Raw genomic sequence first — 17,638 nt, forward strand, 5'->3', positions numbered from 1 at the left:
GGAGAGATAATAAGAATAAGGGCACAATTGACCATTTACTATAGAAAAAATGCCTAAAATAGAAACGTGTCAACTAAAAAATAATTTCCAAAAATGAGTACGTGTCAACTAAAAAAAACGGAGGTAGTAATAAAAAGGGGGAAATAACAAAAAGGAAAAAACATTGGAAGAGGATAAATTAGGAAACAATGGTAAAAAAGGAAAGCAGCATAGGGAACCATCTAGCCGCCCTTTAGCTTTAAATAATAATAAGGAAAATTTGTAATTATTAATTGGGCCATTTACTTTCATTAATCCCAACTATCGATTATTTTATAATAATTCCAACTTTAGGGGGTGTTTTCTTTTATCAGGTCAAATGACCGGTGACCTGTTAAAAGGTTTTTTTTCCTTAAATGCCACATGTCGCAATTTCATTGGTAAAAAAAATTAGAAAAAAAACAAATAAAACTAAAAAAAAACCCAACCACCTTCATCCCACGCAGCCCCACCACCTCCTCCCTAGCAGCCATTGAAAACCACCATCTCCCTCCCAACCCCACCAAAAACCACCATCTTCTTCCCCAACCCACCGAAAACCACCGAAATTCCGCAAAACCATTCTTTGCCTCACTCTCTTCCCTCTAAACCACCCGCAACCTCAACCTCTTCCCCCAGATGCACTCTCAGCCCCACCCCCCTTCGCCAAAAGCCCCGCAAGCTACTATTTTCACACCTACCTTCACCCGAAACCACTGCAACTCTACTCCCCTTCGCCAAAAACACCAGATCCCTATATCCAATCCCTCGAAACCACCTCACCCGTTCGTTTTCAAGGTGGTTCTGGACTTTCGGGTGCTGAAACCACCTTATCCTTGATTTTTGGTGGGTTCCAGCTTTCAAGCGGCGCGATAGAAGTTGGGTTCTTGGTGGTGCTAAGGGAGGATATCGGTTTTTGGTAGGATAGGGAGAAGGTGGTTTCGGGTGAGGGGCTGGGTGAGGTCGGTGTTGGCGATGGGTGTGGATGACTAGTTTAATTATTTTTTTATTTTATTTTTTAAAACTTTGAATTTTATTTTATGGACAAATTAAGTGTTGACACGTATCCAATAACCTGGTATAATAGGTGATTGACTTTTGTTGACCGGTTTTGGCCTGATGAAAGAAAATGCTCCCTAAAGTTGAGATTATTTAAAAATAATCGATAGTTGAAATTAATGAAAGTAAATGGCCAAAAGTTGGGATTAATAATTACAATTTTCCTAATAATAAATGGAGCGTGCTATTAGAAGAGGAAAAAGAAAATTTAGCTTCAAAAAATAAAAAACAAATCCATCGGAAAAAAACAAAAGATGAGATAGATACTCTCAGAGCTACCTCAACAGAGAGACCATCTACATTGGAAAAACGCGATTTAAAACATAGCGGAGTTCCAAGAATTGGATTCTCGGCGATCACCAATGGTGCTTCTGTTGGAAGTCCTTGAGTGAAATACAAAGAAAGGTGAGAGGAAATACAAGAGAGAGTCCTACTTTGATAATTTACCAAAGCTTTATGTCGTTTATTCTTTGGAGTAGTTTTGTACCACTTGTTTGAGAAGTGGTAAGTGGGTTATGGGCTATTTTTATTGAAATATTGTATATATTACAATATTCATGGTCTATTTATTTGAGTTAGTTTGTTGAGAATGTCATTAATTCGGGAGTTACGCTCATTAATAGCTATTAACCCATTGTTATAACCCCTTGATTATCTCATTAAGAGGAATAGCTACTCCTCTTAATTGTTGGTAGATTTCCTTTTTATGTTGCTTCCATATTCTTCTATTTTTTTGCTATATATATTTTTTGTATTCCCAACTTCATATACACACAAAAAGCAAAAAATCAGAAATATTATCTTTTCTTCTTAAAATATCCCTTTGGTTTTTGGGCAAGTATTCTGGGTTCCGGCCAGGCTTGTGAGTGCACACAAATTTCGGCGTTGTGCTTATCCTAGAGGGCGACCGCTTGATGTCTTCTGCACCGAGGTATCGCAGAATCGTCTTTTAGGTCAGTGGTTCTCCACGACGCGACAATTGTCAATTTGGTCTACACAACATTGAGATAAGTATTTATCTTATTATATTTTCTTATTTACTAACAATCTAAAAGACGATTTATTGATTTCAAATTTTTGATTCCTTATATGTTGAAATTGCAAATTCTTTATTCTACGAATTATGAACTTTTGCATGTTAGTTAGGATGCGGTGTTATTTGGATCAATTCTGTTTTGTATATGTGCAGTTATTGGTCATATTACTAATTTTATGATGAATAATTTCAAGGTATTGATGGAAATTGTTTTATAAAATTGAAGATTGTCCCGTATTGTGAGAAGTGCCGCTATAATGTATACTTCCTTCGTTTCTTTTTAATTGACACGTTTCTTTAGTCATGTTTGCCAATGCACAATTTCAATCGTTAATATCTTTTATTACCGATAAGCAAAAGGAAAAATTTCTCCCATTAATCTAAACTTTGCCTCGTCCGCCCAAATTAATCCCTACTTTGGATTATTCCCCATCACTCCCAACTTTAGGGGGTACTAATTTCTATTGCACCCAATTTACCTGAAATCGGTTAATTAGGTTAACATTTGTGAATTAAATTTTTTTGCAAACGTGTCAATATGTAATTGGTTGGAAAAAAAAAGAGAAAAAAAAAAGAAAAACGTAAACAAAAAAAAAAAAATTTCCTAAAATTAACCCAACACCTGCCCCACCTCCACCACCACACCACCACCACCAACGCACACCCTCCCCACACGTAGCCCAGCGCAGCCAACCACCAAACGCACTCCCTTCCTAGCCTACCACTATCGGAAAACCCATCACAGCTCCCCCCCCAAATCGACCACCATAAATGGCCGAAAAAGGCCAGCCACTACACCCACTACACAACTGTTTCCTCAACAAAAAACAACCCCCTCCCCAAAATGGACCACCAAAATTGGCCACAAATGGCCGAAAATCGGTCGATGTTGGGGTTGAATGGTTGATTTCAACCCTTTATCGGCCGATTTTGGCGGTTGGTGGCTGATTTCGTCGCTATTTTTGTAGTGTTTTAAATGTTAGGGTTTTTGGCTTGTGTAGACACCCAAATGTGTCTCCTCAAAAACAAACCCAGTGATGAATACCTTTCACATCATTTGATTATTGAATAAAGCGAAAGTGTGAAAAGTCTAGTGATGAGGATGTTTTTATTAAAATATCTCTTCTTTCTGTTTTTGAAAATATTTCTTTTCTTACCTTATTTATGAAAAACGTGCATTCCAGTTTAGTTTGATCCATGATGTGGGTCCAATAATGGTGTAGTTGGATGGGGCTTGAAAATATCTCTCCAACGATATATTATAAGCCCAATTCCGATGAATAATGAGGAAGTTATGGCCAAAATACTAAACTGGGTCCAAACCGGTTGTTACCTACGGCCCAATGATCATGTGGAGAGTCCAAAGGTCTAATCCTATTCCTAAACTAATTAGGATTGATTAGAAGCTTCTATAAGTTTCTAAAAGATCTTAATTATCCTTTTTTAAAAAATAAGATTAAAGAATTTGAGTTAAATAAAAACTTTCCTTTTTTAAAACTTTCCTTTTCTTAAATCCTAATTCTATTCGAATTTAAAGATGTTCAAAGACAGTCAGATTTTATTTTTGTGCCTCATAATATTTATCCAAATATTATATGGTTGGATAGATCTTGAAATTATCTTCCCAATGATATATTATAATATTAAATCCGAGTTATAACGAAAAAGATATGAATTAGACACAAAACTCTATCCAAAATTGACACCCTTCCACTATTTCGGCCATATCTTTTTATATACAAAAATTTTTAATCTGATTCTAATTGGATTGGAAAGTAGACTTCAAGATCTTTCCAACGACTTATTATATGCCTTATTTGGACTTCTAGATCAAAAGATATGATAAAAACAAAAACGCGTGAAACTGATTATTAGCGCCTGACGCTAAGCATTAGCGCCTAGCGCTAAGGCTTAGCGCCTGGCGCTAACCTTTAGCGCCTGGCGCTAATTTCCAGCGTCGACGCTAATCAAGTTTTATGTGCGTCAGAACTCTGTTTTGTTTTTCTATCTTTTTGGCTGATTTTCTCTATAAATAGCTTTATAAAAACTCTGTTTTCATTCACCAACTCTCATCAAGATTTTCTTGATTATTCTCTCTCTCTCTTTTCTAAACTAGCATTTTCTCAAATACAAATTTCCGCATTCGCAAGACTTAGATACACCTAGCCATATTCGAAGTTGCGTTCGCCGTAGACGTGAAAGGTTTAATTTATGAAGGTTTGGTCTCAAATCTCTCTTTCAATTATTTAATTTAATTGTTAATTATTATTTTCCTTGAAGTTACTAACGTGTGTATTTTGTTATTAGAAAGAGGTACAAGGCATCCAAGTAAGGGCTTTAATGATTTTTATTGATATTATGATATAGAAATCATGCTTAGATTGTTATTATGATTCCTAGTATCATGTTAGGATGTTTTATTGCTTCCTAGTATCATGTTTAGGGTAAAGAATAAGTTCCTTAAATCAAGTATGATTGTTATTATGCTTCCTATTTCTCTTCCTAATATTCATGTTAGTATCATGTTAGGGCTAAAGATTTGATTTTTATTGTTTGGCGACATGCTAGGGTTTGTTATTAATCTTGTTAGTATCATGCCTAGGATCTTGCTATTAATATTATGCTTTAACATGATTATTTTAATCATGATTATTATTATTGTTATGATTATTATTATGTTGCTTGATATTTATTGTTATTGCTTGATCACATCTTTTATACATGTTTAAAGGGAATTGGTACTTGTAATCACGCTTATATAAGATAATTAATAATCTTGTTTAGGGTTAATTTGATTATAATTCAAGTGATCGCCAATAATAGATTTATTTGTGCATTAATATTCAACCAACATAGATAAACAGGTTTAGGGTAAACCTATTGATTGCATGTTAGTCAGAAAGCGCACATGAATACGATCAGGATAAAGTAGAGGCCTATTATTAGGGCAGGTTCAATCTCTTTTAGGTTGGATTTGTACCTTCATCCCCGAACCCTATTTGGTTCAAGACCTTATGGAGTTGACGATTTCTTGGATCGTTAAGGGGTGTAACCTTCACCTCGTGAACGGTTTACAAGTTCCTAAAAAAAACTTGTTGGCGACTGTAGGGAATAATTTCAAGCCTTAAAATCCCACTAGCTTGAACCCCACCGTGATCATACACTAAAGTACGGTGGCGTCCAAAAGGGAAGAAGATAGAGAAAAAGAGTCGCCAAGAAGTTTTTTAGGAACTTGTAAACCATTCACGAGGTGAAGGTTACACCCCTTAACGATCCAAGAGATCGTCAACTCCATAAGTTCTAGAACCAAATAAGGATTCGGGGATGAAGGTACAAATCCAACCTAAAAAAGATTGAACCTGCCCTAATAATAGGCCTCTACTTTATTCTGATCGTATTCTTGTGCGCTTTCTGACTAACATGCAATCAATAGGATTAACCCTGAATCTGTTTATCTATGTTGGTTGAATTTAATGCACAAATAAATCTATTATTGGCGATCACTTGAATTATAATCACAATTAACCCTAAACAAGATTATTAATTATCTTATTAAGCGTGATTACAAGTACAAAATTCCCTTTAAACATGCAATAAAAGGTGTGATCAAGCAACAAATATAATATCAAGCAACATAATAAATAATCAATATCATGAATAATAGTTATAATCATAACAATAATAATCATAATCATGCTCATGTTAATATTAAAGCATAATAATAATAGCAAGATCCTAGGCATGATACTAACAAGATTAATTACAAACCCTAGCATGTCACTAAGCAATAAAAATCAAATCTTTAACCCTAACATGATACTAACAATCATAAATATTAGGAAGAACATAGGAAGCATCACAACAATCATATTTAACGTTAAAAATACCCTAGACATGATACTAGGAATATCATAACAATATAAACATGATTTCTACATCATAAAATCAACTAAAACCAATTAAAGCACTTACTTTGATGCCTCGTACCTCTTTCTAATAACAAAGTACACACGTTAGTAACTTCAAGGAAAATAATAAATCAAACAATTAAATTAAATAATTGAAAGAGAGATTTGGGACCAAACCCTCATAAATTAAACCTTTCACGTCTAGAGCGAAGGCAACTTCGAATATGGCTAGGTGTTTCTAGATCTTGTGAATGTGGAATTTTGTATGAAAAGCAAAGTTTGAAGAAAGAATTGAATGATTAAGAGAATGCTAAAGAATTAATGATTGTAGATGAAAACTTGCGAATGAGGAGAATTGGTGAATGAAAACGGAGTTTTTAATACGATATTTATAGAGAAAATCAGCCAAAAAGATAAATTAAACAAAACAGAGTCTGACGCTCAGAAAACTGAGCTGGCGCCAACCCTGGCTAGCTGGCGCCAGGCACTAACACCAGCGCCAGGCGCCAATGTCTAGCACCAGGCGCCAGGCCTGGTTCTAGGCGCCAAGGCCTGGGGTCAGACGCCAAGCTTACATTTAACGCGTTTTTGAAAATCCAATAAGTTTACCGTACTGGAGGATAAAACCATATAATTTCTTCGAAAATGCTATTTGATTTTGATTAAAACTCTGAAAAGTCAACAAAAGTCAATTTATCAATGCTAATTGAATTAGGAATGAAAAGAACCTTCTAGAAGATTCTAGAAGACTAAAACCATTCCTAATTGCATTAGGAATGATAAATCATATTAGGCCCTCCCCTAGATCATCGGGCCGTACATAAAGCTCAAACCGGGCTCGGTTTAGTAAATTGGCCATAACTTCCTCAATATTCATCGGAATTGGGCTTATAATATATCGTTGGAAAGGTCTTTGCAAGCCCCATCCAACTACACTACTATTGGACCCATATCATGGACCAACCAAACTGGATTGGCTGTTTTCTTAAAATAAGTTTTCAAAAACAGAGAGAAGAGAAAAGAAATTAAAACTTTCCGCAACACTAGACTTTCCACACTTTCGCTTCATTCGATTATGATTCGACGTAAAAGGTACTCATCACTGGGTTTGGTTTTGGGGAGACACAAATGGGTGTCTACAACGACTCTTTTGCTCTATCTTCTTTCCCTTTGGACGCCACCGTACTTTAGTGTATGATCACAGTGGGGTTCAAGTTAAGGGTTAATGCTTGAAATATTCCCTACAGTTTTTAGCGACTCCACTGGGGAGGATTTCTATTTTAATTCCTGAAATTTATTTCGGCAATGATTTAGAATGAGTGGATGAGACTCGAAACGTTCTAAGTATTTCATGTGCGTAATTTTGATTAACATTATTGTCATATGCATAAAAAAAATCTCATTGGAAAGACCATCCGTAATGAGTTAAAACATAGGATATTTTACACGTAGGAAATTTGAGGAATATCTTTCACAACTAGGACCGAAATAACACTGCGCGAAACTGGAAAATTTTATCGAGCACAGAAAGCTGCTGAGGCATGTAGGAATTAGCATCAGCGAACAGAAGTTAGCGCCCGATTTTTTACTTTAGCGCTAGATGACAGCCCTGTCACCAAGCGCTAAAGACAAAAGCCGGCGCCAACCTCTATTTGCTGGCGCCAAATTCTTCCAATACCGAGCCAGAAATATGCGTTCTAATTTCGACCAGTTTTTAGCATTGTTCGCTCGATTCTACTTCCTGATTGAGTTTTTCTCACTTTTCTAAAACCCATATGTGTTCTACATATGGACATAACCCCCTGGGAATTCATGCTCCATCTACCTGATTGAACGCTCTGAGCAACAAAGGGTACATCCGAGAATGTTGAATTCACCAAACCATGGAAGCGAGTTTTTCTAAACTCGCGGTGTCCCATCCACTCGCGCCAACCCTTCACGGTTAGGCTTCCGCGTGGTGCATCCGGACAATTAACCATGGACCCTCTTTGACTAACCCATATCCTGAACTTTAGAGAACTAGATCCATGGTTAGGTGTCAAACTCATTGCATCATGTTGTGACTACTTGACTACTTGTGCATCTCTTACTTGTGCATACTTATTATGTGACTAAACTAACCGTTTGGTTTGACTTGTATTTTTAAATAAGTCTTAATAAACTAATTAATGACTAAAGGACTTTGCTTAATTAATTAATTAATTAATTTGAGCTGATAAATATGTCTAAAATCGAGTCATAGTTCCTTTAAGTCAACCCGGATTTTTATTCCCGTATACTGCACAAACGTCAAATTGTTTTGGTCATAGCCGAAGTTCTAGGAAAAACTACGAGTCCTATAACCTATGGATCTGTAGCCCCGAGTTTTATCTTTAATTTGGAGTTGGTTTCATCCCAATCAGAGTCACAGATCAAAAGGTATGACTAAAATACCACAGCCTATCCAGTTTAATGCATATACGTGAAGTCTTAACTTAGTCTTTGTTTGAGTCTAGTCACATAGTCTAGCCACATGGTCAGGAAACGTGTCTTAACATGTCACCTACACTCACTAGTTTAGCACACACTTTGTATATGCCACCATGACCATGTCTTAGGTTCATGCATGAGTCGGTTTTTTCCGTCGTTCGAGTTGGGGGTACATTCTATTCCTAATTTCTTCACATCTCTCCATCTACATGCTTTCTCCATATCACCACCCTCATTTTTCTACCTTCTTCTATCCATTGCATGTTGAATAAAGTTTGAGTCAAACAATTAACAATGAATATCCCCAAATTCCTTTTCCATAGTACCTTGTCGAGAAGAGAAGGGTGATTAATCAAGGATAACCTCTTTATTCAAGTCTTACTTTTTGATAAACCGATTCGTCAAAAGAGGAAGGCTAAAAGGATAATGGCAACCCAAGAGGAAGTTAATGAACTTAGGAGTCAATTTACTGACGTGACTGAGGTGTTAAAGGCTTTAACCCTCAAAATTGATGACCCTGTGAAGCAACAACAAATGAACCTCATGCAAGAAAGCTTGAGCAAGCTATCTAGTGACTATAAATTTCAGGGCATTAGTTCACAAGAGGTCTTGGTGGATAAAGAACTTCTTCCGCATAAGTTCAATGCCAACGACATCCCAAAATTTAAGGCAACTGACAACCCATATTTTCATCTAAGAGCTTTTGAAACAATAATGAGTGTTAAGGGTATTGATAAGAAAGTGTTTTCCTCTATATTCTCTCTATCTCTTGAAACCGTTTGCCAACAATGGTTCTTCTCCCTTGACAAAGAGAAAACCTCTACTTGGGAGTCAATAGTAAACGCTTTTATTGATAGATACAAGTGTAATATTCAAGTTAAAACCGATTATAGACAACTTGAGATGCTAAGAGAAAAAGAGAATGAAGGCTTTACTTCTTTCTTTAATAAATGGAGGGAAACTTCCGCTAAGATGATTGAGGTGCCCTCCGAAAAAGAATCCGTGAGGATGTTTATCAAGAATCTCCAAGAGAAGTATTCAAAGCATTTAATATATCAACATAATTTGAATACTTTCAAAGCCGTTTATGACATCGGAATTGAAATCGAAGATGACCTCGCAAAACAAAAAGCTAATAACAATAGTAACCACAGTGGCTGGAAAGGAAAGAAGAACGACAATCCTTCTTCTTCCGAAAACGCCCACTCTAGTAATAATGTTAGTACCTTTGACCATAATGGTGTCTTATCCATGGACAATCAAGGATCTAAAAGTAAACCCAAGAGAGAATTCACACCCATTGAAATGACCTATGATGCTGCTTTTGATCGTCTCTATGACCGAGGGTTAATCAAACCTATTGGCCCTACCGAGGATCCAACGCCAGAAAATCGATCTTCGAGATGGAATCCCAACTCCTATTGCAAGTACCATCGAGGAAACGGTCATACCACTGATGAATGCTACAGGTTTCAAAATCTCATTCAAGATCTCATAGAAGCAAATAAGATCCCATTGCCTCTAGCTAGCGAGAAGACTGGATGATGTCGGAGCAGATGACACAAGACAAGAGGCGAGCTTCAACGACAAGATTTCATGACCTCCTTTTCTATTTCTTTTTCATTTTTTCCTTTCCTCAATAAGTCTAGCATAGACACCTTTCTCTTCCCTTAGATTAATTTTGTAGATTCTTACTTTCCCCTTAGATTAATTTTGTAGATTCATTCTTTTTTTCCTTTTAATAAAATGAGCATTTATTTCCTTACATATGATCATTTCATTACATTGCATTTAAAAAAAAAAATCCATGTCAAACTAAGCACAAGGTATACCAATGATTTGAGGCACCCCTTATAGCCACATCATATCACATTTCACCCTTCAAATATGCAATCCTTTTTTGATAAACCATTTTGAGCCTCGTCTAACGATAGACCTTTCATTTTTCAACCTATATCTACCTAACTTTGGGATGGGATGGTGTACCACTTATGCAATTTTAAAAAGCTTGAGTGACTTCAAAAGATCAAAATAAATAAAAAAGTAATAGAAAAAATAAATAAAAAAGTAATAAAAAAATAATTAAAGTGTACAAAAGGGCAAGTGTTCCAATGTTTTTGATATGAAAATGTCTTCGATATGAACACGTCTCAGATTGCATCTCTTATCGAGTGATCGGTACCGTGCCTAAGAAACATGAATGCCAAGTGAGTGATAGACCGCATGATCGGGATTGCCCACACTTATAAAAATGAAATAAATGCTAAAGCAAAAAAAAGAGCTAAAAAAGAGTAGAAAACCTCAAGCATGAAAATACAAATATTCAAAAGCAAGGTTGTACACCTTGGGGGCTTATCGAGGGTCTTGAGCCTTTATCCCCTTCTTCTATAACCTTTAGCCTAACCACGTTACAACCTTTAAAAAGACCTTTTTGAGGTATACACACTTGTGCGAGGTTCGTCTAGAGCTACGTTCGGCCTGATTCCTACCGGATACGTAGGCAACCTCACATCGAGGTGCGGCCGTAATAAACACGCATTCATATTCACATTCACATTCACACATCATGATCATATCTAGGAATTTCCAATGCTCATCCCTTTTCATTTAGAACTAGACTTGGGGGCTTGATCCTTACATCATTAGCTTACCTAGCCTAAGAGTCACCATCATTTGACTCTTCTAAAAAATAATATCTTCCCACACACTTAGCCCTTGCGGCCTAACTTTAGTATCACTTTCACACATCGCACAGATACATGACCAAATATACTTTCCCTTAGGAACCCTTTGTCATGAAATCTTAACATAACGCTGAAGCATGCCTTGTCATGTCAAAATCGCTCATTAATCATCATTGCATCACAAAGTATGAAGTGCTTAGGCTCCGCGCCTAAGCTACCTAAATACTTTCATTATCGAGTCAACTAGGATAGTCTAAGATGTTACAATCCTTGTACTGTGAGAAACAACATTTGACTAAGCTCATTCAACATGCACCTTCAAAAACTTCACTTCGATTCTTTTTCGCGTCTTTCTTTTTCGGGAGAAAGTCGGTACCCTCCACAAAAATGACGGAAATTTTTTACTTTTTTGCATTTTCGAGTCGCACGATCACATTACAATGCACACACGAGTCATGTATACGTTGAGTCATGTCATGATATCACCTTGATTTGAGTCAAACACATGTGTCAAACACTTTGAGTCGAGTCAACCTCGAGTCAATTACAGCGAGTCAAGTTCATACCTTGAGTCACGACAAGTCAATGAGTCAAGCAACACTAAGGCTTAGGTCAACCCTAAAGAAAGATAAGCAAAATTCTATAGTCAAAGATTAAATGCAGGTGCATCCCAGCAAGCAAGAACATTCCCGGATTTTTTCGAAAAAAACCGCGAATATGATACATAAGATTCTTCCAAGATGAGAGGAGTTTGAGAAAAATTACATAGATCAGTAAATTAGAGATGAAGAGCTTTAATTTACAAAAGATTTGAGCGGATTTGGTTGAAAGGAAACAACCAAGTTCAAAGTTCAAAGTGAAACCGAGAAACAACGGCAGCAAGAGCAAAATAGGGAAGACCCGACTTCAGCACCAGACGACAAGGTTGTCGTCTAGCAACAATATTTGGCGTCTGGCAACGGAGTTCAGCGCCTGACTCTAGATCCCAGCGTCTGGCGACAGAGCCAATTCTTGATGCCAGAGATATTTCAGCAGCATAGAGCTCGAAGCCTCTCAGAATGGTTATTTCGACCTCATACAGCAATTTTGGGTTCCTTGGTCCGCCAGTTAGCCCCTATAAGCAAATTGACATGATTTGTAGTCGGCCCGATTACAATCGTAGTAAGTGATTGACCTGACAAAAAATCGTCTCACTTAGCTTAAGCGCCTAAAACACTGGCTCATTACAAGCACCAACGTATCGGTTTAAAAGCAAGCACTTAAACGACAATATTTCCAAATATGGATTGTCGCACATTCTTCTTTAACGACAATTTTTCCAAAAATTGGATTGTCATCCCCAACTGACAATATTTCCAAATATGGATTGTCGCACATCTTCTTCAAACGACAATAATTTTTCTAAGATTGGGTTGTCATCTCTGGCAAAGTTTCCAAGAGTGGATGTCGTGCTCCTTCTCTGTTTGGCAATTTTTTCCAAGTTCGGATTGTCATCGCTGGCAAGTTTTCCGAGATTGGATTGTCATACACCCAGTTCCCTATGGCAAAATTTCCCAAAGGATTGTTGTAGGTCTCTACTCATCATAAATTTCGGCAAAAGTTCCTCAACGTGGATTGTCATTCATTTTAGTAAGTGGCAAATTTTCCCAAAGTGGATTGTCGGTCGACTCTTTTTTGCAAATATTCCAAGACGTGGATTGTCAATAGTGGCAATATTTTCCCAAAAAGATTGTCGCATAGCATTGGCAAATTTCCAAGGTGGATTGCTTTTAAGAGTTATATTCCAAGATGTGGATTGTCGATCGTAGAAAAGTTCTTATGACAGATTGTTACGAAGCATTGGCAACTTTTCCCAAAAATTGGATTTTGGTAAATTTTCCAAGATACGGATTGTCGCTCCATCGTAGCAACATTTCCAAGGATGGATTGTTACGAAGTATTGACAACTTTCCCTAAATCGGATTGTCATACATCATACAAGAGTTGTGTTGGCAACTATTCCCAAAGAAAAGAGGATTGTCATCACAGCAAAAGCACCGACATACTGGTTCATAAGCAGCAAAGTGCCGACGTACTGGCATAACAGCATTAAGGATCAACAAGCAGTGATCTTTTTGAAGACTATCATAGCGGAAATTGGAGGAAGTTACAAGCGTAGCAGTCTTCAGGCGGTATTCTCTAGATCGCGGAAGATCGTCGCATCAAATCGGTTACTTTTAGAGACGTGTGCTCGGCGGTGCAAGATACGCGTTTCTTAACTCTTTTATCTGTTTAACTAATGCTAGTTTGCAGGTATCGGCGTTACAAGAATGATTTAGGATCACAGAACGTTCTGAATCATTCTCAGTCCCTATCGATACTTTGACTTTTGTTTTTGAAACTTGCGTTTCTCCAAACTCAGTCAAAGTGGGGGCTTCTGTAGACACCCAAATGTGTCTCCCCAAAACCAAACCCAGTGATGAATACCTTTCACGGTATTTGATTATCGAATAAAGCAAAAGTGTGAAAAGTCTAGTGATGAGGATGTTTTTATTAAAATATCTTTTCTTTCTGTTTTTGAAAATATTTCTTTTCTTACCTTATTTATGAAAAACGTGCATTCTAGTTTAGTTTGGTCCATTATGTGGGTCCAATAATGGTGTAGTTGGATGGGGCTTGAAAATACCTTTCCAACGATATAATATAAGCCTAATTCCGATGAATAATGAGGAAGTTATGGCCAAAATACTAAACTGGGTCCAAACCGGTTGTTACCTACGGCCCAATGATCATGTGGAGGGTCCAAAGGTCTAATCCTATTCCTAAACTAATTAGGATTGATTAGAAGCTTCTATAAGTTTCTAAAAGATCTTAATTATCCTTTTTGAAAAGATAAGATTAAAGAATTTGAGTTAAATAAAAACTTTCCTTTTTTAAAACTTTCCTTTTCTTAAATCCTAATTCTATTCGAATTTAAAGATGTTCAAAGGCAGTCAGATTTTATTTTCGTGCCTCATAATATTTATCCAAATATTATATGGTTGGATAGATCTTGAAATTATCTTTCCAATGATATATTATAATATTAAATCCGAGTTATAACGAAAAAGATATGAATTAGACATGAAACTCTATCCAAAACTGACACCCTTCCACTATTTCGGTCATATCTTTTTATCTACAAAAATTTTTAATCTGATTCTAATTGGGTTGGAAAGTAGACTTCAAGAGCTTTTCAACGACATATTATATGCCTTATTTGGACTTCCAGATCAAAAGATATGATAAAAACAAAAACGCGTGAAACTGATTATTAGTGCCTGGCGCTAAGGCTTGGCGCCTGGCGCTAACCTTTAGCGCCTGGCGGTAATTGCCAGCGTCGACGCTAATCAAGTTTTATAAGCGTCAGAACTCTGTTTCGATTTTCTATCTTTTTGGCTGATTTTCTCTATAAATAGCTTTCTAAAAACTTCGTTTTCATTCACCAACTCTCATCAAGATTTTCTTGATTATTCTCTCTCTCTCTCTTCTAAACTAGCCTTTTCTCAAATACAAAATTCCGTATTCGCAAGACTTAGATACACCTAGCCATATTCGAAGTTGCCTTCGCCCTAGACGTGGAAGGTTTAATTTATGAGGGTTTGGTCCCAAATTCTTTCAATTATTTAATTTAATTGTTAATTATTATTTTCCTTGAAGTTACTAACGTGTGTATTTTGTTATTAGAAAGAGGTACAAGACATCCAAGTAAGGGCTTTAATGATTTTTATTGATATTATGATATAGAAATCATGCTTAGATTGTTATTATGATTCCTAGTATCATGTTAGGATGTTTTATTGCTTCCTAGTATCATGTTTAGGGTAAAGAATAAGTTCCTTAAATCAAGTATGATTGTTATTATGCTTCCTATTTCTCTTCCTAATATTCATGTTAGTATCATGTTAGGGCTAAAGATTTGATTTTTATTGTTTGGCGACATGCTAGGGTTTGTTATTAATCTTGTTAGTATCATGCCTAGGATCTTGCTATTAATATTATGCTTTAACATGATTATTTTAATCATGGTTATTATTATTGTTATGATTATTATTATGTTGCTTGATATTTATTGTTATTGCTTGATCACATCTTTTATACATATTTAAAGGGAATTGGTACTTGTAATCACGCTTATATAAGATAATTAATAATCTTGTTTAGGTTTAATTTGATTATAATTCAAGTGATCGCCAATAATAGATTTATTTGTGCATTAATATTCAACCAACATAGATAAACAGGTTTAGGGCAAACCTATTGATTGCATGTTAGTCAGAAAGCGCACATGAATACGATCAGGATAAAGTAGAGGCCTATTATTAGGGCAGGTTCAATCTCTTTTAGGTTGGATTTGTACCTTCATCCCCGAACCCTATTTGGTTCAAGACCTTATGGAGTTGACGATCTCTTGGATCGTTAAGGGGTGTAACCTTCACCTCGTGAACGGTTTACAAGTTCCTAAAAAAAACTTGTTGGCGACTCTTTTGCTCTATCTTTTTTCCCTTTGGACGCCACCGTACTTTAGTGTATGATCACAGTGGGGTTCAAGCTAAGGGTTAATGCTTGAAATATTCCCTACAGCTGGTTTGCGAGGTGATCGAAGAGGAAAGGGGAGGTGATCGGGGAAGCACCAGCATCGACGCTTGTCGTGGTGGAAGCGGGCTGTTGGTGGAGTTGAAGGGAAGGGGAAACAGGGAGGTTGGTGGAGTGTGTGAAGTGCGCAGGAAAAGGGAAGCGGGGAGGTGGGTAGGGAGGCGGCGATACAGAGGTGGGGGGAAGGGGAGATGGGCAAGGAGGCTGCCGGCGTCTGGTTGCTGGTGGCCGTGGTGGCTTGGTGGAGATCATAGATTGCAGAGAGGGAAGGGGGAGGAAGAAGGAGAGATAAGGTGTTTTTTTTTTAATTTTATTTTTTTTAACTTTATTTATTTACTTTAATTATAATTTTTTTTAAGCGAATCATGTGTTGACACGTGTCTAGGTAACCTGCTACACCAAGTTAGATGACCGGTTGGGTTCACGAGTAATTAATACCCCCTAAAGTTGGGCGTGATGGGGAATAATCCAAAGTAAGGATTAATTTGGGCGGACGAGACAAACTTCTAATTAATGGGAGCAATTTTTCATAAGGAAAAATTATAAAAAGTTGATATTTTGAAAATATACATTGTGACGAATCTAACAAGATCCCACTTGACTATATTTTTCTTTACATATAAATCACAAAACATGGTTAAGGGAAGGTGTGTGAATAGTGTTATAGTCAAAACGTGTCAACTAATAAAAAACAGAGGTAGTATGTACTAGATGAAGGCTCATGCGATGCACAGTTTTTCATATATAAATCTCAAGAAAAGATATTTTCCTATAGATTCTAAGCTTATTCTTAATAATTATTTAATTTATGTAATCTCAGACAAATAAATTTATATAAAATTAATCTTTATAGTCTTATAAAATAAATCAATATATTTAGCAGGAAGTGAATAATTGTTGCGAAATTGATCTAAAAATTATAATTGTCAAAATCAAATCTATGCGTTGAAATTTATTTCATTATTTTGTTGTCTCTGACAATGCGTGCAATATTGTTTCTTATAGCGTTTTGTGTGAAACTGGACTCACGTGAGACCGGGCTCGTAATAAAAAAGGTGTGGGCCTAAGATACCCGACCAAAGATTTTTTTTTTTTTTTTTTTTTATCATTTATCATTTTCCTCAAATTTCGAGCGCCGACATTTTCTATCAAAATTGCGAACGCATTCATTTCGTGAAACTAAGAACTCCTTCATTTACTCAAACTTCAGAGCATTCAAATCTTCAAACTTTTGAAAATTCAAATCACAAAAAATGGAGAAATCAAACAATAGAATGATAATTGAAGAAGAATCTGATTCACCTATAGAATCAATTTCGAGCTCAATTACTACTGAAAAAGGTACAATTTATTTCAATTTAATTTTATAATTTCAGGTCGTATTTAATTTCATATTGTATTTGATTACAGATTGTATTTAATTTCAGATTATACTTAATTTCAGATCATATTTAGTTCATAATCAATTTCGAGTTTATAAATTTTCGCAAAAAATTAATTCAATTTTGGATGCAATTTAAATTTGCATACAATAAATTTCGACTTATAATTTGCATGCAATGTTAATTTAATTTCTGATCGTATTTAATTTCGAGTTAAATTCGACTTATAATTTTCAGATTGTTGTTTTTTTTTTTTTTTTTGAGAAAAGGCAAAGATTTATTAATCACAAATCAGAAAAATACACGGAGGCTACTAAGCCCCTAAGCAAGTATGCTTGACCCAAGCTAACTCACTAGCTCTAAATTTACAAGAAACAATACTACTAATCCTGTTATATACATCCAAACACAATCTATTCACAACAAAACTAGGCCTAAAGACTCTTGAATTCCAGACTGTTTCATTCC

The sequence above is a fragment of the Chenopodium album genome, chromosome 2, assembly GCF_948465745.1.
Source record: "Chenopodium album chromosome 2, dcCheAlbu1.1, whole genome shotgun sequence".
Taxonomy (NCBI): domain Eukaryota; kingdom Viridiplantae; phylum Streptophyta; class Magnoliopsida; order Caryophyllales; family Amaranthaceae; genus Chenopodium; species Chenopodium album.